At 45.5% G+C, this 23,164-nt stretch overlaps 2 long non-coding RNA genes across 2 annotated transcripts; one reads left to right on the top strand and one right to left on the bottom strand.

Moving 5' to 3' along the window:
* Positions 1–1,099: 1,099 nt before the first annotated feature.
* On the top strand, positions 1,100–10,103 carry LOC104689454. Its single transcript, XR_002045500.3, has 2 exons — positions 1,100–1,878; positions 8,173–10,103. It is a non-coding gene; the product is annotated as an uncharacterized LOC104689454 (long non-coding RNA).
* A 2,258-nt stretch (positions 10,104–12,361) lies between these two features.
* Positions 12,362–22,300, bottom strand: LOC104689455. Its single transcript, XR_751811.3, has 6 exons — positions 22,016–22,300; positions 21,576–21,689; positions 20,365–20,540; positions 16,321–16,519; positions 13,248–13,373; positions 12,362–13,121 (listed from the first exon to the last, which is right to left on the bottom strand). It is a non-coding gene; the product is annotated as an uncharacterized LOC104689455 (long non-coding RNA).
* Positions 22,301–23,164: the final 864 nt, after the last annotated feature.

Consider the following 23,164-nt stretch of genomic DNA (forward strand, 5'->3'; position numbering starts at 1 on the left):
GAGATCGCACACCGCAGGCGGCCCAAGCCCTGTCTCGCCGACGGCACTCACCACCCGCCGCCCGCCGCCGCGTTCTCCCGCTCCCTACCGGCACGAAGCGGCGCTGCCGATGACGGAGCGATGCGCGGCTGCCATGCCGCTTTCCCCGCGCCTCAGGGCCGGCGCTTCGGCCGCACAGGGCGGCGTCCCCGCATCCGGGCCAGCCCGCGGAGCTCCTGCCGCCGCCGCCGCCGCCCCCGACTGAGGGGCTGCGACGCCGGCGCCCCCTTTTATACTCCGCACCCCCCTTTCCCGCCACTGCGCGGTGGGCTCCCCCGCCTCAAAACCGCCAGAAGCGCCCGAGGCGGGATATCCCCCGCGCCGGAATCCCTCCTGTCCTGGAAAAGGTAAGCTAAAGAAAAAAAAAATGAACTCCGAACTTTCCACAAATGTCCCAAAAAACGAAGCAGCTGTGAGGGGCTTCGAGCTGTGCCTGGTCCCTCAGGTAACGGCGCTTTCCATGGCTGCCGGAGTAGCCAGGGCTCCTATTGGCTGCCGCACGCTGCGACGCTTCCGATTGGGCTGCTGCCCGGTCCGCAGCCCCCGGGCAGCTGCTGCTGGGGGTCTCGCCAGGGCGGGCCTGCAGCCGGAGCAGGAACACACCGCAACGCCAGCAGGCGTCCAGCGGTGCTCGGTGTCTGTCGGGCGTTTGCCGTTCAGACAGACAAATTGATCCAAATTGCCGGCGATTTCCACCACCTGCTATTTCTCCTCTGTTTTCCTGGATGGATTTGACAGCGCTTTCTTTCCCCCACAGAGTTGGAAAGCAAAATGCTCAGCTGCCCCTTGGCCATCTCCGCTTCCTTCCGCAGCTCCAGCCTTGTCCCTCTTTCTCTCCCCTTTACTTTGCACCAGGCTCTCCCTCCTCCTTTCCCAGGCAGCTCGCAGCAGAGACATTTCACCCACCAGCACCACCTGCTTCCTCTCACTCCAGATGGCTGCGGATGCGCTGATCTGCGCGCATGCGCGGGCGGGTGCGCATCACCGGCGATCCCTCCGCGGGCAGGACCGCATCACAAATAGTCCCTCCTGGCGGATCACTCCGCCTGCGCATGCGCATAATCGTTGATCCCCCCGCGGGTGGGCCGCATCACCGCTGATCCCTCTGTTCTGAACGGTATCGTGATGTTGGCTTTTTGCATGTTCCATCATTGTTAGGAATGGATTGTGATGTTGGTTTTTTCATGTTCCTTAATGTGAGAAAAGCTTTGCCTGGGTTCTGTAATGTAATGCTGTAGAATGTCTATAGTTTGGGTGCTCAGTTTGGGAAGGATGGGGGGGGGGGGGTCTTCACATTCCTGGAAAATCTTATCAGAAGAAAAGAACCCGAAACCAGGCGGAATGGAGCCAAGGAAAAAGATAAGACTGATAAGATGATACTCAGCAACTCCAAAGAATTAATGAATGATGCATGATGGTGATGAATAAAAATAAGCGATGTACTTTTAAAGAGGATCTTTTGGCTGTAAAGGTGCGCCTTTGGCTCTCTGCCGAAGCACCCGGCCGTACCGCCCTTTTTGCTGTTGTCTCTTAATTGTCCCTTTTTTTAAACTTTCCTTCAAATTTTATAAATAGCGAACCTCGTTTCTCACAATTTGGTGGCCCGTACGGGGATAAAGCCTCAGCTCTGGGATCTCCCGGGGAACCCAGAGCAGGGGGGTGCCCCCGCCCGCTTTTGGCGGCCTCGCTTTGTGCTTCCCGGCGGGGTCAGGGGGGTTTGCAGTCAAACACCCGGAGGGCAAGAGAGGAGACAAAGCAACAAGAAAGGAAAGAAAAAGCTCCCTGAGGTACCGCGGTAATTAAACACGTAAAATCTTGTGCACGAAGACTCCGAGAAAGGTGAGTATTTTTTCTTTCCTCTTTTTGGGGGGATAAGGGGGATGAAAGTGTGTGCATGAGACGCGGGCTGGTTACCCCAGAGCTGCGAAGCGAGTGTGGAGCCTCTGAGGCTGCGGCTCTGCTCTGCCGCGAGGGAAGCAGTCAGTAAAGAGGCGAAGCCAAAGAGAAAAGGAGTGAGAGAAGCCCCGGGTTAACTGGGACGGGCTTTCAGGGAAGGGATTGGACTCCCTGGGGAGTCAAGAATTTCCTAGTATTGGATCCGAGAAATTTAGGGTTCAAGACTGCCGGATTGAGGGTTCAAAAATTCGAGACATCTGGGCTTAATTCTGCTAAATGGAGGGTTAGTTCCGAGACATTTGGGTTTTGAGACTGCTGGATTGAGAGTTAAAAAAAAAAAAAATAAATAAAAATTCAAGAAATCCAGGCTTAATTCTGTCAAACTGAGGATTACTTCAAGAAACCTGGAATTTTGGGCCCAGAAGGGAGCATCAGCCAACAATTTGAAATTAAAAGGTACCTAAGTCTTGTGTGGTTGTGACTGAGAGCACTTGAGAAAGAGAAGTTGGAACAATAAAAAGGAGTGAGTGAGAATGAATGAGAATGTATGTGATAGAAATGGTAAACCTTGAAATAGAACTTTATTTTCTGGAAGGAGGCATATTTTATTAAGAGGAGGGAACTTTTGTATTCTAGGAGAAGAAAGGGGAAAGAGGTGGTGAGGTTTGAATAGTTGTTTTGTTGGTTTTTATTAAAAAGGTGGGAAACAAAGGCCTGGGAAAGATAGATAAGATTCTGAGAAAATGGGACATAAAACTAGTAAGCAAGAGTCAGGGAATAAAAAAGGGAATAGAGGCGTGCCAGCGGAAATACCCCAGGAAAGTCCTTTGGAAGTTATGTTAGCTAACTGGAATACAAACCCAAGTACAAAGGAAAAGAGCAAAGTCAAAATGATCCAGGTTTTGTATGTTTGGTTGGGCCGAGAAGGAAGTAAGATCCGACCGTGTCTTCTGGCCCAGACATGGCTCTTGAAGTCTGGATCTGTCAGGCTTTACAAGGATTTGTAAATTCAAAAGAACTCGTTAACACAGAAGAAAGCAAGTACGCTTCATGCTGGGTGGGAAACAGAGTCTAAGGGGATAAGAATTTTAAAGTTGTCCGAGACCCAAGGAAAGGAGCAAAGGGAAAACAAGAAAGAGAAGGGCTGGGAGCCCCTGGAAGCATCGCCCCCTCCATTCCCGCCTGCCTCGCCCCAAGCCCAGGCTCCTGTGGCGCCGCTCGCAGCTGCAGCGCCGCTCCCGGAGCCGGAGGTCCCGCCTGTGCCGGCTCTCAGGCACCGCCCGCGGCTCCACCGCTTGTCCCAGCGGCGGCGGCTCCGTCGGTAGCCCCGCTGTTCCCGCCGCCCCTCCAGCCCCTGCGGCTCCAGCGGTAGCCCAGCCCGCCGCTTTCGGTGTCCCTGTGCCCGGCCCTAGCCCGGCTCTCCGCTCCACACCAGCCCAGCCCGCCGCTTTCGGTGTCCCTGTGCCCGTCCCCAGCCCGGCTCTCCGCTCCACACCAGCCCAGCCCGCCGCTTTCGGTGTCCCTGTGCCCGTCCCCAGCCCGGCTCTCCGCTCCACACCAGCCCAGCCCGCCGCTTCGGTGTCCCTGTGCCCGTCCTAGCCCGGCTCTCCGCTCCACACCAGCCCAGCCCGCCTCTTTTGGGGCCCGCCCCGGCCCCGCCCCGGCCCCAGTCCCGGCTCCGGCCCCGCTCCCGATGTCCGCGGCCGTTCCAGCGGCCCCTGCCCCCGCTGCGTTCTCTGCCGCGGCTCCATTGAACCCGGCTTCGGCCCCCCGGGCTGCGCTGGGTCCGCCGGCAGCTCGGAGTCCTGTCGCCGTGGCTGCTGCGGACCCGTGCAGAGGCTCCACGCCAGGCTCTGGTATCGGCCCGAAGAACTGGTCCCTTGGAGGTTCCGGCAGCAGTCCTCCGCCTTTGCTCCCCCACTCCTGGAGGAATCGGCCTCCGAGAGGATTCCCACCTCCTACCCCCCCCCCCCTCCCTCGCCTGCACCGTTCCCCTGGCAACGACCGCTTCTGCTGCTCCTCTGAAAGGAGAAGCAAAACACCAAAGTTCCATCAAAGGGAAGTTCCTTCCTTTTCAGAAGGAAATAATATCTGTAGACGGTTCTTCCAGATGTGTCCAAGGAAAAAGAATGTCAGGGTAGGCTGTAGTTGATGGGGTGACTATGCACACTGGAAGATTTAGCACACAAGAAGGGAAATACATCTACTGATTCAAGGTACGCTTTTGGACGGGTGCAAGCCTTTGGGAAAATCTGGGAGGAAAGGGGATTGCTTGGTTCAGAGGGAAAGGGGCTGATGCAGGGGAGACTTGTTTTGGAGGTTTTAGAGGCATTGGAATTGCCTGAAGAGAGAGCTGTGGTACCTAGGGGGGGACAGCGGGGGGGATGGCCTCAGAGATGGGAGGAGGGAGTTTAGCAGATCGGGGGGGCTGAGGATGCTGCAGAGAATGGGATAAAAAGGGTTGTGTTAATTTTGACCTCGAAGAGCGAAAAATTGGAGACTCCAAAATTCAGTGAAACAGAGGAAAAAGAATGAAGTAAGAAGGGGGGGAAGGCCAGACGAATGTGGAAAATGGAAACTTCCTGACGGAAGGCAGTTACTTCATAATATTAGAAAACATGCATCAAAAACTCATTGGGGTACTAAGGCTTTGTGTGATCACTTTCTAAGGAATTATGGGGGCATTGGAATTTATGAGTTGGCTAAACAAATAACTGAAAGATGTATGGTTTGCCAAAAAGTAAATAAGAAGGTGATGAGAAAAACAACTTCAGGAGGTCGTGAGTTGGCTCTCCGACCATTTCAAAGTATCCACGTGGACTTTACTGAACTCCCCCAAGTGCAGAGGTGGAAATTCTTGTTAGTAATAACAGACCATCTTACCCATTGGGTGGAAGCTGTTCCCAGTGTCAGAGCCACAGCCAATGTAGAATATAAAACCCTCTTAGAACAAATTATTCCTAGGTATGGAATGATTACTAAGATAGACACACTTTACATCAAAAGTTTTACAGCAACTAACTCAAGCCTTAAGAATAAAATGAGAACTACATACCCCATGGCACCCACAGAGTTCAGGATGGGTAGAAAGGATGAAACAAACTTTAAAGAGAACCTTAACTGAATTAATAATTGAAACTCAAATGTCATGGGTAAAATGCCAACCTCTGGCTTTATTGAGAGTTCAGACACAACCAGGTCAGACCTGAGAGTGTCACCTTACGAAAAGATGGTTGGTGTTGAAGATGAAAGTTTGGTAAGAAAGTTTTGCAGATATGTGGGCTCGGCCGAGAGCTCTCTGAGTGTGGAGCCTGAGGATGGGACAGAAATGAAAGCAGGTTTTGATGTAGAGTGGAAGATGTTTGCTGAAACATTGATCACTAGGGGACATGGGGCTCTGGGGAGGGACTGACAAGCTAAAAGAGGGAAGCTGAAACTTTCCCCCCGGCACCCTACACGCTGCCCCGCCTGCTCAGGTGCCCAGGTGCATCCGGCTGCTCCCTAGCCCCTGCTGGATGTTCTAACCGTCGTTCCTGGAGGGACACCCGGGATGCCTCCATTGGCCCCTCTGGACTAGGAGCTCCCTGTGCAGGTGTGCCCCGGTAACCCTCTGAAAGCAGCCGGTCATGCCTGGAGCTGCCGCACCTTGGAGCGGGGGACGAGGTGGAGAAAGGTCCTGCCGGTCGTTCCCTCCCCTACACGGGCCGTTGTCTGCCCCTGAAACACCGGGGTGCTGGGCTTTCCTTTCTGTGGAAAAGAACCGGCCTTCTCGTCCGGGTGCCCGTGGCCAAAATTGGGATTCTGCCTCCAAAATTCCCTATGTCCTAGGTTTGTAATTACCGAGGAAATTCCCCACAGACTATAAGCGATTACTGGTAATTTTTCCTCTGTAATCATTACTGAATTGTGTTTCTGTTGAAGTGTTTTACATATCCCTTAAGGGGTCAGGGGTTTAGCTGGGTTGTTTATGGCTATTCCTGACAGGCCCAGACTGAACCCGAGCACCCCCCTCGCTGGTCCACCCTGAATTTCAGTGAAATATTGATATCGTTTATTAATACTCCCTTTGCCTGCTACTCACTTTTTCCCTGTCCATCCAAGGAGCAGATTTACTCCATCTTTTGTTCCCGAACACAGCTCTCCAGCCCAAATGCCGGTTCTCACAGACACAAGCTAAGCAGAAAACTACTGCAAGTGTTGGCTTTTAAAGTAAAATTCTTATTACATCTGGCTAAATGATCAAAATAGATACAAATATTGACAGTCATCGGAGGAAAGCTTTTCAGAGGAGAATATACCCATTTTGCTAGCACTGATCCCATTTTTACAATATTACATTCTTTTGGGTCTGGGAATCCTGCTCGTATAAGACATCTGAAAATTGGTATTTTGCAAATTGATATCTTGAAACAGAGTCATTTTGATATTTTGGAACTTGAGACTCTGCTATTATGAAATGGAAAAAAAATGGTATTTTGGAACCTGGTAGTTTGCAATTTTGAAACAGGGTAACTTTGGTATTTTGGAACTTGGTAATCTGGTATTTTAAAACTGAGATTTTGAAACCTGGTTTTCTGGTATTTTGAAATTTGGGTTTCTCTTATTTTGAAACAATGTTATTCTAGTATTTTGGAACCTAGTTTTTTGTATGCTTTTGTGGATTTTTGTATTTTTGTAGGTTTTTTGTGGGTTTTTGGGAGGTTTTTTTGTATTTTCATAAGCTGGGGGTTTGGTATTTTGTTACCTCTGATTGGCAGGGGTCTGGGACATCCTAGTTGAGTCTCTTGGCTTCATTTGCCTTCTTCCACTACAATTAACCTGGTACGGGAACTGTTAAATCGCAGACTATACAGTGAGACACTTCCTGAAACAGAAATAAATTCCGGCTGCAGCAAAGCCCACCACCACATTCAGAAACCCTTCAGCAAAGCTGTTAGAAAAGCAAAGATGATGTCTGGTGCTTCTCTATTGATTTGTCTTGTAATAAAATGAGTAATATTTGGAGCAAGTTGTCTTGCATTGCAAAGTTATTTTTACATGTTTTAAGTGAAAAATATATGAGATGTTTCCCTTAAATTCTTGGGGGGCCCCCCCTTTTTTTTTTTTGGTTGGATGACACTAAAATGAGAAGTGCGGAAGAGAACCATAAGGCCTATACATAGGCTTTTAAAATATGTAAAATTATAAAATATGTTTGTGTTATTCAGGAAGTCAAAGCACCTGGTTGCACAGCGTTTCTGAGCTTGATTTTGACTCTTCTGAGGAAAGCTTTCATACCATGGAAGTAGTTTTCTCTTTAGCCAGTACCTGTTAGAGGCCTGGCACTGACCGATGAGGTTGCTGCAGCTGTGTGATGGTCCAGGTGAACACTGGGTGCTTTTCTCCTATTTTTGAATTTATTTTTTTCTGGTACAGTTTCTTCTTACTATGTATTTAAGTAATCTCCTTGACTTTGGTAGCAGTATCCCTAAGGCACTGTAGTGTGGATTGGGAATAAGTGTCCAGTCATAAAGGTAGCGAACGGGGTTAGTGCAAGCCATAAAATGTTTTGAAGGTTTGTGGAAAAGGTTGTTTTAGCCTGTGTTTAGTAATTACAGAACTTCCTTAAGCTACTTAAGGGCCAACAGATGAAAAAAATTATTTATTCCTGAAGGTTATGCTCAGAAAGGGCAGTAAAAGTCACTTCTTGTGCTGGGATACGCTGCAGGCACCTGGATAAACGTCCTTCCCTAAAAATTAAAACTCACGTCAAAGTTCTTGCCTTCTTCTCCGCCTTGTTGTTACCAAGCGGAGGAAGCCGGACCTGAAGGAAGTTTGAAAGCCTCTTTCCTCTTGGGTTCTGTACTTAGTGATAGCTCATTATTAATCTGCAAAGCCTTGTCCTTGGAATTCTAATCGAAGGTTACATCATAGCAAATGTTCATACTCAGCTGGAAGTAGTTACTGAGTATTATTTTCAGTAACCTTAACTAGGAAACTGCTTACTCTTTCTGGTACATGGGCAAAGTTTCCCGATGAATATTTAGCAGTGGCATTTTGCTTTAATTCTCTCTATTTTATTTCCATTTAATTCCCTAAATCCATTAGGTCCCGATACTTTTCTTAATGGTTGGAAGATCTTAATCTTAAACTGACAACAGAAAAGGCCCAGGAGTTCCCTAGCTCAGGGTTATTTTTTTCTCTTTTTCTGCTTACTGTTCCCATCTGATATCTGTTCTTTTCAACGTATATTTAAAGGAGTACAATTATTAGTGCTCGGGGAAGATTTGTGAAGTACTACTTCTTCATCTCGCTAGTCATGTCACAGGACCCAGTCAGAAGATTCCAGTCTGTAGCTGTACAAAATTCCAGGTATTGGTACAAATAATAGACAAAGTTAACAAAGTACTACTGTCCCTTGGGGAAGATTTCCCATGTTTGTAAAATCCGTGTGAATAGATAGAAAAATGGTCAGATTGAGTATGTATCAGTTTAAGTCCAGAACAGCATCACTTTAAACTTTCAAAAACTTCTGGGTTTTGATGATGGTGCTACCAGTTTTTAGACTACAAAAACTGACAATACTGATCTCAGAACTGTTAGACATTTCTCCAAATATTTTAATAAATACTGGATACTAAATAAGGCGTTTAGCCTTGTAACTGGTTATAGTTCTTACCTGTATGTAGAATGTATAATATATGCACACCAGTGAAATACACTTTAGCATTAAACCTGATTCATGTGGCTCAGTTCTGAGAGCCTTAGTGAACTGCACCTCCTGGAATATCCACGTACAGAAGTTTGGCTTTGAAACGGGCTAAGAGAAAGGAACGAGAGCTTACTGATCCTTTAAACGTCATCTTAAAGGAAGCACATCTGTCATTTTGCTGAGGGCAGGATAACTGCATTAACATTCCTCCGCTGTGCCCTCAGTGAGGCAGTGCAAGATGATTCAGAGGCTCTAGTTCAGCCTTGGTAGGAAATGCTGCACAGCTCAGATGGTGGGTGATTTCCAGTGTGCGTGCCATGTGCCATTCCAGTCAGCCAAGTCAGAGGGAAGCAAGGAACAGGGTCGACGGGTAGTTCAGAGGCGTCAGCTGCGTTCAGTCTGATCGTGGGAGCAGCCCAGGCCATGCTTCTGCTGGAAGTGTTCTGTGTGAATTAACTGATGTTGCTGCGACCAAAACACCTGAGCAGTACTTTGCTTTCCTTTGTATATTTAACATCTCTTTGGTCGGCACAGCCCTGGCATTGGGTTAGCCTGAGACACTGGAGTCTGGGAGATACTTCTCAAAGCCTGGTGAGAGCACTTGGGTTTAAATGTCAGCAGATTGACTGCTGATTTGCTTAGAATTTAGTGGGAGGATGTCATAGATCTATTTTTCTTATTTGCCATATGAAATAGGCAGTATATTTATTCTTTGAAATAGGACTCTCTGAGATGCCTTACCTGGAAAGGTTTCTCTGACTGGGTAGGAGTGTGTTCTCTCCCTCATCCTGCTGGTGAGTCATCCCAAAACAGAGCCTGTGAACGGTGTCTCTTTTCCACGGGTAGGAAAGATTTTCAGCCTAGAGTTTTGGAGGCAGTTTGGAGGATGCCCCAGGAGTCCAAGGCCAGCCAGAGATCTAGTTCCTAGCAACTTTTGTCTGGGAGGAATCCCGTGACATTCTCAATTTTAAGAGGCGGAATCCTGCATTTGGACCCCGGCTGCGAGCGGTGGCTTTTTTCCACAGGTAGGGAACATTTCCACCCTCCTGTCCTGGAGGCAGTTGCAAATGCCACCTGACCTAATCAAAAGTATATGCCAAGGCTTAATAAGAACCCAGAAGATCCAGTGCATCACCTGCATCACTGACTGAGCCTCAGTCAGTTCAGCTGGGTTTTGCGGGAGAGGACCACTGGGTTTGAACCTTTGTACAACCCTGTTTTGTGGGATTAAGCACAGCAAAATAAATATATAGATATAAATTATAGAAATCACTTATTTGCATTGATTTTAATTACTCCCTACAGATCGCAAGAGCTGTTACTCACCAGAACAATGACAGTGGGCAAATCTCTTTCTCTCTGCCTAGAGGAGAGACGTTGGGGAGCGTTTGACAGCAGAGGGGCTCTACGGAATCTTCACCGCTATGGTGGCAGGCACTTGACTGCAATAAAGATGCTTACAATAGATTTTATGTTACTTTCTCGACCAATTGCAGTTTTCACGTGCTTTCCCCGCCAGGCCCCGCCTACACGGGGCGGTGCACGATCTCCCAGAAGGACTGACGCTGCCGCCACCGCCGCAACTCCGCTGTTTCTAGGGCGAGGAGCCCGGCGGAGCGCAGCGCCGGCACCATCTTCGCGCCGGGGCGGGCGGCTCGGGGAGCGGGAGGCGGCAGGAAGGCGGGGAGGCGGCAGAGGAAGCGAGGAACACCCTCTGAGCCGGGCCTGGGCCCGTGGGCGCCACCGTGCGCAGCAGTGGATCTCCCCAGGATAACCACCAGCAGCCAATGCACCCGGGGGGAATCAATTCACTCCCGGTAACTGACCCAACGCGGGGTGAGCGGCAGCCGTGTCCCTGAACTGCCCAAGTTTCACCTCAGACTGGTGTGTTTGGCTGTGTTTTTTTTTTTTTTTTCTTTTCTGCAATGTGAAAATTGGGGCGAGGGAGGTTGCTTTTTCAAAATCCTCGATTTTAGGAGCTTCCAGTGCTTTTCCACAACATGAAAATTCGTGCTTTTTGATTTTTTTTTTTTTTTTTTTTTTTTTTGTCCATGACAATGTGGAGGGCTTTGGTTTCTGGCTGCATCAATCCACGCAGTTTCTGAAAGAAATTTCACAGTTTGGGGCTTCTGAGAGACAATTCTGCCGGGATTTATGGAGCGAGAAACCAAAACCTTTACCCAAAACTGTTTTGTTATCCCCCCCGCCCCATACACTTTGACATATTTACACTCATCTATTTCGACTATGTCTATTTGCACTTATTATACAGAATATCTGTTTACACTTACAGATCTATTAACACATCTGTTTAACTTCTGTTAACGCATAAACCACGTATTTAGACTGCTTAGACTTGTGCATTGATGCTTCAACATCACTTTAGACTTCTCCATTTCGACTTCAAGAAAAGCTCTGTTTAGATTACATCTAATATCTGCTTAGACTGTATGTAAGAGCTAATAGCTGTTAGCTCTTTTTTTTTTAAGTCCTTCATATATATCATATTTTGTTAAATTTTGAAGTCCTTTATTGGTTAATTTATATCTATATAAGAGTTATATTTGCATTTTAAAAGCTTGTATCTCTCAGTTTGGCTTGCATGGACAAGCTTGGGTAGTGGAGGGGGCAGGGAGGAGAAACCACAACAGTGGTTTCTGCAAGGAGCTTCTAGAAGCTTCCACCGTGTCTGGCAGAGCCAGTCCCTGGTAGCTCCGAAGACAGATGTGGTGCTGGTCAAGGCTGGGGCAATTAGAAACGGTGGTAATACCTCTGTGATAACATATTTAAGAAGAAACAAAAAAAATATATTGCACAGTTGTAACTGCGCCCGGAGAAGAGCAGGGTGGGAATACGCGAGCGGAACAACTCTGCAGCCACCGAAGTCAGTGGAGAAGGAGGCACTCCAGGCAGCGGAGCTGATTCCTCTGCAGCCCATGGAGGAGACCATGCTGAAGCAGCCTGCCCTTGAAGGACTGCAACCTGTGGAAGAATGACTCACACTGCAGCAGTTCACAGAGATCTGTTGCTCATGAGATGGACTCACATTGGAGAAGTTTGCAGAGAACCGTCTCCTGTGGGAGAAACAAGGGGGGATAAAATGACCATAACCCCCCTTCCGTGTTGCTCTGCGTTGCCGAGGTACAAGGTGGAGCTGGGAAGGAGGGAGGGGCAGGGGGAAGGTGTTTTTAAGGTTTTCTTTTACTTCTCATTATCCTGCTCTGATTTTGTTAGCAATAAATTCAATTAATATCTATAATTTGAGCCTGGTTTGCCCATGATGCTATTTGATGAGCCATCTCTCCTGGTCCTTATCTCTGTCCAGCTGTGGAGAGGAGTGAGTGAGCAGCTTTCATGGGTGCCTGGCATCAGGCCCGGGTCAACCCACAACACTTATACAGAACATCCGTCACGTGAAAAGGAGAAATTTCTTCAACCTTTAGTGGGGGGAGATCTACTGGAGCCTTAGTATTTACCTTACCTGTCAGCACCCTAGGAAAGCTGAGACCCTTGTGTCTGATGGGTCTGTTGCCATCCCGTTACAGGAATGCTTCACTGAGCAGTCCTGCTGGATCAAAGGGTGGCTCAACTGACTTATTCAAGAACACACCAACAGCATAAGGGAGACCCCTCAGCAGGTCTTCCCACTTTATGACCCCCTAGCGGCTCCTCCTCTTTATTTATGTCACCTGCTGCCAGTGACTGCTACCATCCGTGAAGGACTCACACCAACAGTTTATACAATAAGACTCTTTATTAATATAAAATAGTGACAGGTTAAGGTTCAAGGATTGTCGGCGATAGTATCTGACTGCAAAAACATATTCAAAGAAATACAGAGACAAGCTCTAAGCCCCAATAAAAGTATTCAGTGCGCACAGAGCACGGTTCTGGCTGGATGGCTGGGCCCAGAGAGTGGTGCTGCATCCAGCTGGTGGCCGGTCCAGGACATGGACCTGCAGAAGTGTCTAGAGGAAGCCACAAAAATGGAGGGCTGGAACACCTGTTCCATGAAGAAAGGCTGAAAGAGTTGGGGTTGCTTATCCTGGAGAAGAGAAGCCTCCAGGCAGCCATTACTGTGGCCTTTCAGTATGTATAGGGGGCCTTTAGGAAAGATGGGGACATACATTTTAGTAGGATCTGTAGTGATAGAAGGGGTGATGTTTTTAAACGAAAAGAGTATAGATCCAGACTAGATAAGGAAGAAATTTTTTACAGCGAGGATGGTGAAATACTGGCACAGACTGCCCAAAGAAGCTGTGGATGCCTCATCCCTGGAAACATTCAAGGTTGGACAGAGGTCTAAGAAACCTGATCTAGCTGAAGATGTCCATGCTCATTGCAGGGGAAGTTGGAGCCCATGACCTTAAATTGCATGATTCTATAAGTAACAGACAGCTGTGGTGGTACATCCCTCCACTCTGCAAAGAATCAAGAGCTACCAAATTATGCTGGTAACGTCTTTTCAATGGGCATCACCCAAGCTGTTCAGCATCTGAAAGACAAAAATTGGTTTCTGTCCTTCCTCAGCCATGCTACAGGTTTGTTAGAGAAAACAGGAGGCTGAAAATTTACTGCCTCTATGCAACCAGTTCTTTTAAATCACATTTCCATACAATACCTTGTTTGGTGGCATTCTGTGTCACAGTTCCATATACCATAGCACAACCCAAGCTTCTACACACAGAGCAGGACTCTACACAAAGCTGTTATCACTTGAAGAGCTGTCCCCTTCATAAATTACTATCTGCAAAATACAATAAGACAGTTCGGTTTGAAGTCTTCCCCTCTTCCCCCCCACCCCCTCTCCTTAACTTTGCTGCACTGCTACTTCTTGTGATACTTGTAGCACTGCTGGGAGCAGTATCAGGTCCTCAGTTTGGAAGTCTTAGGACAAGGCTCTGAAGCGCCACAGCTAACTTGAAGAAGACCGAATAGTAATACCAAAGTCTGAGTTACTAGATCAATTTACTATAAATTGCTGAAAACTCAAAATTTAAAAAAAGTATCATCTATGAATGTGAAAACAATGCAAAATTTAAATTAAAAATATGATTTAGGAAAAAAAAAAGTCCCAGACTTTTTATTCTTTTTACCTGGTAGCAAATCTTTATCAGTATCTGCCAGCCTATATGTATTTATTGCAGTGCAACATGAAAAAAAGCTTCTCTGAATCCTCTCATGTTTCCTCCACTTCATGCTAAGCATGCATGTACATTATGCACAGGCCACTAGATCTCAATGCAAGACAAGAAAATCCAAGGAAAACATTAAGTTTAAAGTCCCATTTTTTCCATTTTCTAGGATTAAAATGCAAAGCTTTCAGCTAAAAATTGAGGCTCTGAACACAATTTTTCTACGCAGAAACTAGACTTAGAATTCAACTTAGCATTTGACTTAACATCGTCGGTATACAATAAGCATAGGTGTACAGAGCTGGCCACACAGCAATTCTGCCTGAAACAAAACTACTTATTAGTTTATCCATCTCAAATATTTAAAGCATGTGGCAGAAGTAATTCAAAGAAATCCAGGGTAAATTAGGCACTGTGAATGAAATTCATATCCTAAAATGAGAGTAGTACTAATTTCACTTTATACCAGTTTAGGTGGTGCACAAGCATTATGCAGACTTGTCCACCTGTACCCCAGAATGGATTTTGTCATTCAGGATAAGCTTTCACTACAGGTTTGCTAGAACATCTGGAAAGGCACCACAGAAAGTTGCAGCAAATGTGGTATGGATCACATGCCTGCCTGTGTTTCACATCTGGAGTAATCTAATAGTGGGGAGGGGTGTCACCCATTACAGAGAGAACATGTGCAATCACAGTTTTAAGTCACACACTCTTTTCCAGATTTATCTGGGATTCTGAGAGCAGCCTGAAGGACAAGCTTTAGATTATCACCTTTCAGAAAACATGTGGGAATTCAAGACATTTTCCATTATGCTCCAGAATACATAGATAACCCAGTCTGCTCATGTAGCCTCACTGCAGCCAGACCCTTGTTTAAAGACAGCCTTTCTGACCCAGTTTCTTCCACTGGACTTCCTTCAGATGTTGAAAAACACCTGCCTAAGGCCAAGCACTCCAAGAGGCACTCAACTATTTTGACTCTCAGATGCACCCAGTCAGTGCACACAAATGAGAAGAAAAAGGGAGAATAAAAGCACTTTCTGTCCTATCTAGTCTCATAGATGGCCCAAGACAGATGGGCATCCCAGACTGCAATGTGCAGCAGAGGTTATTTAGTGTTGCTTGGTGCCTTCCCAGATACTGGAAGCAGCTTGGCTAGTACTCTCCTTTATACAAAAATCTAGAAGTGCGGAGTTTACACAGTGCCTCAAAGAGCGTTCCTGGCTCTTCTGCCTGTTGCCAACTGACACTGGGAATGAACCATGAAAAGCAATGTCAGAAGTTATAAAGTTCTAGATGTGTGTTATGCTCCAAAGATACGCATTCCAGTACTTGTCTCCAGGCACCCTGAGCTGGAAAACAAAACAACTTTCTACTCCTTGTGAGTTAAGGGAGAAACTGGGAAGGAGGAAGAAAAAAAACCACACAAATGGGAAGACGACACCACCACAAGTCCCGTGGAAAAAAATCAAATATACAAACAAACAAAAAACCCAGACAAAAACCAACCAAGAACCTTAGCCTCAGATTCCTAAAGGAATTCAAAGGAACCCAAGCTGCATAACTTGATGCGATTGGTTTCATATTCAAGACTACACTTAGAGTTACAAGGTTACTTGACCATTGCTAACGTGGGTATTTCCTAGTACGAACGTCCACGTTTTGTTTCTTAACACAAGGTGGCAGCATACGGCACCTAAAGCCTACTGGCGCCACCTCTGATAAAGCCAAACAGAGCTCAGTTATCTAAGTACGGCACAAGCTGCTCTCTCTGAAGTCGAGAAATTACCAGAAATCTCTAAAGTCTGCACAAGAGAACTCTGAGTATAACTTTATGACCTACTACCATTCGGCTATATCTGCTTTCAAAAGTAATTGTAAGCTACCACCATCCTAGAGGAAAAGGGTAAAATCACTGTCCCTTCTGTCCTGCCAGTCAGTGAAGTCAGGTCACCAGCCTTTCAAGTCTACGAACAGACTTTCCTTCTCCTCTTTTACAAATGCAATAGACCCTACCAGAAAAGGCATAAAGAGTAGCCCTAAAAGAAGAGTCTGGAAGACCGTTCTTTCTATGCGGTATTCCTGCTTCAGAAAAAAGAAGTGTTTCCAGTTTCTGAGCATTTGTCTCCTTCACACAGAAGACCTTATAAAACCCACCTTGCAAGAATACTGTGTGGTTTGATGTTTCTAATGAAGCCTGTATGCATTTATGTCCTGTTAAATTCCATTTAAGTGAAACAACATTCTCTGGTAAATCAAGAAACTTAAAACGAGGCATTCAGTTTTGAGTACCTCTTCCAGCTCATTTTACTCATTCCGGGTAGGGCCAGTTTTGTTCTCTTATGAAGCTGATTTCTCTTTTAAAAAACAAAACCAAAACAACAACAACAACAAAAAAAAACCCTAGCGCTTTTTTGTTATTATTTTTACATGTACTTTATAGACCCATCCACCTTGGGCAAACCCACCTTTGCTGTGCTGACAAACTTCCACTATCACAGCTTTGATGCGAGACCTGTGCGCTGGGTAAATAGTTATTATGATTCCCTCTCTTACCTGCAGGACATCACATCAATCAAACGGATTCAAAATCCATTGCACCAGCTGTTGAATTACCAGCTCCTGGGGCACAAGACATGGGCAGTTCAGGATCCACATGGAAAAAGTCTGGATCACCATGCCAAGGGACTCCAGAAGACTGTTCAAGGACACCTTCGGTGACAGCTGGCAACAGCTGTATTGTGAAAGAGGAATCCTGTGATAAAAAAAGTGCAAGTCTGATGACAAGGAACGATTCTGGGGCAGACTCTTCAAAGAAGGCAAAGGCTTTGTCACTGAGCATAACACCTGAAGTCAGGTTTGCATAAGGGAGACAGAGGTAGGCTGTAGTGACGTCCAACATTATTATTAGCAATATGACTGCCTAAGATTATGACTTGTCAGACAAGCACAGATGATAGGAACAGACAGGGAGTTTGGGCAGACTTTTTGGAAATGCTAGTTTATCTCTATTAGTCTTTATTTGAGTGAATACAAACAGTTGGGAAAAAAAACTAAAGTTCCTGGGAAGAAAGTTTAGTGCATTAAAACAAACCAACCATCCCTGTCAGGGAGGCCTTAGCCTTCAATTTCATGTTTTGGATAAGGTCTCCCTGACAGATTTTGTTTCCTTGGGTTTTGTTTGTTTGAGATACTTTTTTATGCTCTTGCTACTAAACAGTGGACCAGAAATGCAGAATGACCATTTATGGCTAGAAAAAAAAAATGGTGCAAGGAAGAGGGATTCAGAATCATTAGGAAATTAGAGAAGCCTTCAAAAATAGAAGGACCCTATACAGGATATATGTCCTTCATCAGAAGCCACATGCAATCAGGGTGCTGAAATTGACAATAAAAAAAAGAGAAAAGGGAGTTGGGAGGGTTTAACCTAAGAATCACAGGAAAACCAGCAAGTGTTGAAAAGCACACGGTTTTTGGTCATATACACAAACTTTTGTATTTTCCTAAGTATAAAAAGCATTCACCAAAACACAAGAACAGTTCAACATCCTTGCAAGAGCAACAAAATCCGGATATCTACTACAATGGGGCATTTAAACTTTATTTTTTAATAAAGTAGTAGCATAGCTTGAAAAGTAAAAATATTTCCTAGTGACAGGAAAACATTTTAAAGACATCAAATCAGCAATCGTGCTTTATTACCTACTAGAAAAGGCTAAGAACCAATCCAAAATAATTATTCTGACAAAGGGGAAGGACAACATCCCTCAAAACGTGGAAATTATGGTGAAATACAGAAAACCAAGACATGGTCATAAGCTGTCATATTAAAACACAATACGGCAGGCCAGAAATATGGCTTGGGGAAAACCACTCGCAGACAGGAAGAGAACTGGTGACTCCTTTCCCTGCCATATCAGGGACTGCAAGGTCTATCAAAGAATTCATAAAGCAAGCTGATGGTCAAAATTTAAGGGGGCACCAGAAGTGATTGTCACACCCGTTTTGTTTCAGACAAACTTGGAAACGTTTCTGTGACATAAATTTCCTTTACAGGTGTTACAAAATATTTTAAACTGAAATATCTGTAGAACAGATTACAGAAGGGATTAAGCCATCAAAACAAATAACAACTAGTCATGAGGCCATATGGTATCCCTTCCGATGCTTGACTTGAGGATGAAATAACAAGCACGGCATCTGTGGTGTTTTATCTCTGTACTAGGGGACGGGATGGTACCATACGTAACGTGATTTTTTCATTGAGATTTTCAGACAGCTCCAGGCTTAAAAATCCTATGTCTGCCCCAGGCATGCTAGTGCAAGCATACTAGTAGAGCTAGCTAGAAGAATTTGCACATACATAAGTAGTAAATGTACATAAAACATCAGCACAATTTTTGCAAAGGAAATTTGTGCCTGACAAATCCTTTAGAACTATTTGGAATTATCAGTGAACGTACAGACAAGAGAAATTCACCTGATGTACTGTATATGGATTTCTAGAACCTGTTCAGTACAAACCCTCAAAGACTTAATCTGCGTTGCGTGGGACAACAGGAACAGTTCTCCCATAGAGAAGCAACTCATTAAAAGGCTAAAAGAAATTGAATAAATGGCCAGTTCATAGTTGAGTAAAAATTGCCAGTAGATTCAAGCAGAGATCTCTGATTAGCCCTAGGAAACCATACTTACAGAGGATTTGAAAAAGTCAGGTGAGTAGCGAGGCAAGAGATTTCTAGCAATGTTCTCCTGCGTAGTTAAAAAAATGTCCCTGTAGGGTTGCTGCAGGGGCTAGCAATATTGCCGGAACAAACGGTAAAGCTGCAGATGCATTTCGGTGTGAATAATGCAAAAAATAAACAGCAAAGACGCACAGGGTATGGACGTTCAAAGTTTGAACATCGAACATTGAATACTGAACAGAGAACCGTTATGACCAAGAGGAGATCTTGAAAATTAATAGGTTTAAAAGCTCATTGCTCAAAATTCAGATAGAAGACTTGGAAATACTTGCAAAAGAATAGAAAACATAGGAGGGGAAAAAAATAACGTTACAATTAATCCACACTGCTCCTCCATCTTGAATATGGTGTATAATGCAGACCTCTACCTCTCCGAAATGAGGTAACAGTAGGTACTAAAAGATATACATGTATGAAATGAGATACAAATCAGCTGCTGTACAAAACAGACTCTTCTTCAACCAGAGAGCAAATTGGGACAGGCATGACAAAGTTCAGCAGTTATCACAGAAGTGATATTATTCATCGCTTTCTGTAATAGAAGTCTTATGATGTGTCAAATGGCGTTAGGAAGTACCAGGTTTAAACACACATCTCTCTCCTTCTTTATGCAGCACCTGGACATTGTAAAACTCATTTTTCCATCAGATACTGTGAATGCTAAAACTTGGCATAGCTTAATAAATCACTCAGACAACGTCAGATGAAATGTGCAAAGACAGGACCTCTAGTTCATGAAACTTATCAGCCACAGGTCACAGTCACGAGAAAAATATTCCAGGGCTGTCTTGGACAATGGACCAGAGATTGAACTCCTTTTGACTATGGAAAATCCTTTAACAAACACCATCAGTCTTTCCTTGCTTATTAACTACTATATTTTAATGTAGGCATGCTTTAAAAAAAAAAAAAAAATCTCACGTCTTCATTTTATGACCCTAGAGGTCTGTGCCACATTACGACTACAATTAAAACACCTCAGGTGGCTTGTTTCGTCCACAAAAGACCTCCTCCCTAGGAAAAACGTGAGATGTATGGATACCTTCTGCCATTAAATTCAATGCTTCACAGATGTGTTCCAGTTCATTTGAATGCATCTGGAGCTTCTTATAATTCTCAAGCTTTTTTCCACAAACAGAACTTAAGAATCATGGCCGAGACCTTAAATCACAAGTATCTTCAGAACAAAATGCTGCTGCTGTACATTTCCTTCAACTTTGTGTCATATTTCCAACTCCGGTTCTCTGGCTAATTAGGAAGAAACCTTTCAGACAGTATTCTAAGAATCTCTGTTGACATTTTGTTCAAGGGAATTGTTAATAAGATTTACTCAATCGAGCCTGTCCCTTCATTTCCTTGTGCTCCAGTGTTCTTTCAGGTATACCAAAGAAAAATACTGTTAAAACCACTAAAAATGGTAAAACTAAATTCATTCACTCCATAGCTTAATCACACTTCTTTGACTAATGTTTAGATTTTACTAAGGTGTGTTTAAAAGTATTTTGAGGGTTCCCTAAGGCTGCTATAACTAGAACTCCTGTAAATGCAGGCAAACCTGGACACATAGTTCCAGTTCACACACTAAGCTCACAGAATGTCACATGTCGGAATGCAGCAGGCAGTTCAGTGACTTGCTACATAGCTGGGCACATTCTGGTAGATAACCTGAGAGCTACACACACCTGTGCAGTCAAACCAGTGCAGCAATTAGGATAAACAGATTTTAGATATTCATTATGTAACATGTTTTCATGAGCTTCTAAAGCCATCCCCAAATAACCTTGTCAGATTGAAGAACAGCCACTGACATAAAAAGCCATGCTCAGTCTGTTTAAAAGTTTTAACTGCATCTTACCAAAAGGATGAAAGCATTCACCGCCTCTTAACGATCAAATCGAAATTCTTTCTCCCCATCTCTCCAACTCTGATGTTCGCAGATCTATTAGTGATCAACAGTTGTACTGTTACAGGAGAAGCCCACTATCACGGTAGCTGGGGTAACAGAAGTTGTGTCATATTACTCAGGTCAGCCTAAGAGAGGACACGAATAGCAGAACTTTCAGCTGTCAACATTTACTGGTAGTATCATTGTGTAACATCATTTGTGTTTGGAGATACAAAAACGTGGTAGGAAAAGGTCACAAAAGAAAAAGATAAGCCTATATGCTTGCTAAAAAAGAAAAAAAAAAGCCCCAGAAGCATACTTTCATAATGCTTTTTGTATTTATGGAAGCAAAATATACACATTGAAAATACTTCTGCGTAACCGTCATTTTTGTTATGATGGTGCCGAAAAATTGAAGCCTGCAAAGTGCTAGAGATTATGTATAAGCATCAGCCTCAGCTATTTAGAAAGAGAGAGTTTCATTCATCAAGACCATCATTAGTCTATCAGTCAAGGCTGATTTCTAAAAACAAAGTTCCTTTGATTATAGGAGAAAAGCTTAACTATTAAAAAAGTTCTTGTTCTTTAGCTATATCTCACATTTCATCCTAGAATCTTTGTGCACTTTGAAACATACAATCTCTTTTCTAGGTTTAACTAGCACTTATTAGGGCTACATTAACCTAACGTACACAGGTAAAAACATGGAATGTTTAGCTCAACGACCACACCACCAAGCGCTCTTCATAAATATATTGTCTGCACTCAAAACTCTTGAGGATTCTAAAGTCTACTGGGCCACAAACAGAAAAAATTTGAAATAGAGTCACTTATACCAAAAAGTCAAATACGCTAGCCCCAGTTAATTGTGCAGCTTGCTTTAGAAGGGGTCAGCCCTAGTTAATAGTTTGGTTTAGAAGGGGTCAAAGACACTCTTCATGAGCCAGCCTTCAGCCACTGCACTCAGCTTCACTCAAACCGAACAGTGGTGAGAATGTACTTGGGGGCAGCCCTTCTAAGGACATCTGCCGCAGCTCAGATTACCTTCAGTCTGCGAGCTACCAGTTTAGAGTCTACAAAGTTATTTCTCTTGGGGCTACCTGAGGTCTTGCTCAGATGCACAAAATCCGGACGTGTACGAGTGAAATCCCTAAAGGAAAGAAAGGCCCATGAACACATACCTCTTGAGTACAAAGTCTCTGCCTACAGCTCTCTCTTCTCCGTGTTGTCTCGTCTCTTCAGTCAGGGCCCATAAGCTACTTGGTAAGAGCAATTCGCGGTCACAACAGAAATACCTGTAACAGTTGCATTTTACCAGCTTTCTAGAAAGTCTCCAGTGGCATTTCCAGAAAATAAGAGGACACAATCCAACAGGCCACACAGCGTACCACACCAGACACTGCACTCCGAGTATGCCCGAACTAATTTTTAGCTCCTTATTTCTAAGGGGAAAGAAAACTGAACAATCATTTTTCTCTAGTGCAATTAAAGCAAAAAACAACCACCTAGTCGAGGACTATCCACACTTCCCCACGTGAACAGTCGCTTACAGAAAGGCTCTGCAGAGGAAAAGGCTGGGTGGACAAGGTCAGTGGCCTCTGCAGGGTAGACTGCACCCTACCTATTTCGGAGGCGTGTATGAAGAGCGACTCAGTCCCTATTAACGAAAACGAACAGTAACCAGCAGCGAGGAAGCGCTGACGGTCGGCCTGCCCTCCAGCGGCCTTTGCGAGCCCCACGGAGAGCCGCGGCCCGCCGCTCGGCCCACTGCGGAGCAGAGACTTCCGCTGCCCGGAGCCGCGAGCCCCGTAATCCACGGCTGGTGCGGAGCCAGCACCCTCCCCAGAGAAGGCTTCCCGAGCCCACCCCAAGAGGAGGGGGAGGGGGGCACGGGGGGGTGGGGGGTACGGGGTAAGGAGGAGGGAGACCGTGCTGCAGCATCCCGGCGGCTGCGCGGCGCAGCCCCGGAACGCCTAGGCAGGAAACTCCTTTTTTGGCCCGCGGAAGGGCCATAAAAGGCATGGAGGAAATTCCAAATATGGTCGGCGCGGTTCCGGACGCCGCGGAGGCGGTGCTTCTGCTCAGCCGGGATCGCCCCCGGCGCGCTCGCGGCGCTGGCGCGGCGCCGCGAGCGCTGGAGCCTCGGGGGAGGGGGAGGGGGGGGCTCCCCTGAGCCCAGCCGGGCCGCCGTTCCTGTCGCTAGCGGTCAGATCTGAACTGGGCTTTAAATAACAAACACCTGAGGTTTAGTTCCAAGCAAATGGGTTTTCTGCGCGTGAGTGTCAAAGCGAGAGGTCTTCGCTTCCTTCCCCGCCGCTGTACTTCCTACAGGGGAAGGGTTTTCCCGGCCAGTGACAACACCTGCTGTTTCCTTGGAGCAGCCTCCTTGAAACCGACTCATCCTCCCAATTGGACTAGAAGCAAACTTTTTAAGAATCAGAAATCCTGTCTTCAGGCCAACAGCAAACGAAAGATCTTGCAGAAAACGTATGGTCAGGGCTTTCTCAAGCCTGAAATCTGCTTTCGTTTTATGGGATGAAGGCCATGAAAATAGTGGGAGCAGAGGACCCCATGCATTTATTTCCTTTATGTTACATACAAGGGCAGCAAATGCAAAGCGCAGGTTACTGCAACTTAGACCAGATGCCAATGCTTAAATTATGAGCATTTTCTAGGAAGTTACGCCTAAGGGTACCTGCATGAAACTCTCCCAAATGTCATACATCAACAGTTTTTACAATTTTTTTTTTTTTTTTCCATGCTAGAGGCT

The sequence above is a fragment of the Corvus cornix genome, chromosome 13 (genome assembly GCF_000738735.6).
Source record: "Corvus cornix cornix isolate S_Up_H32 chromosome 13, ASM73873v5, whole genome shotgun sequence".
Lineage (NCBI taxonomy): Eukaryota > Metazoa > Chordata > Aves > Passeriformes > Corvidae > Corvus > Corvus cornix.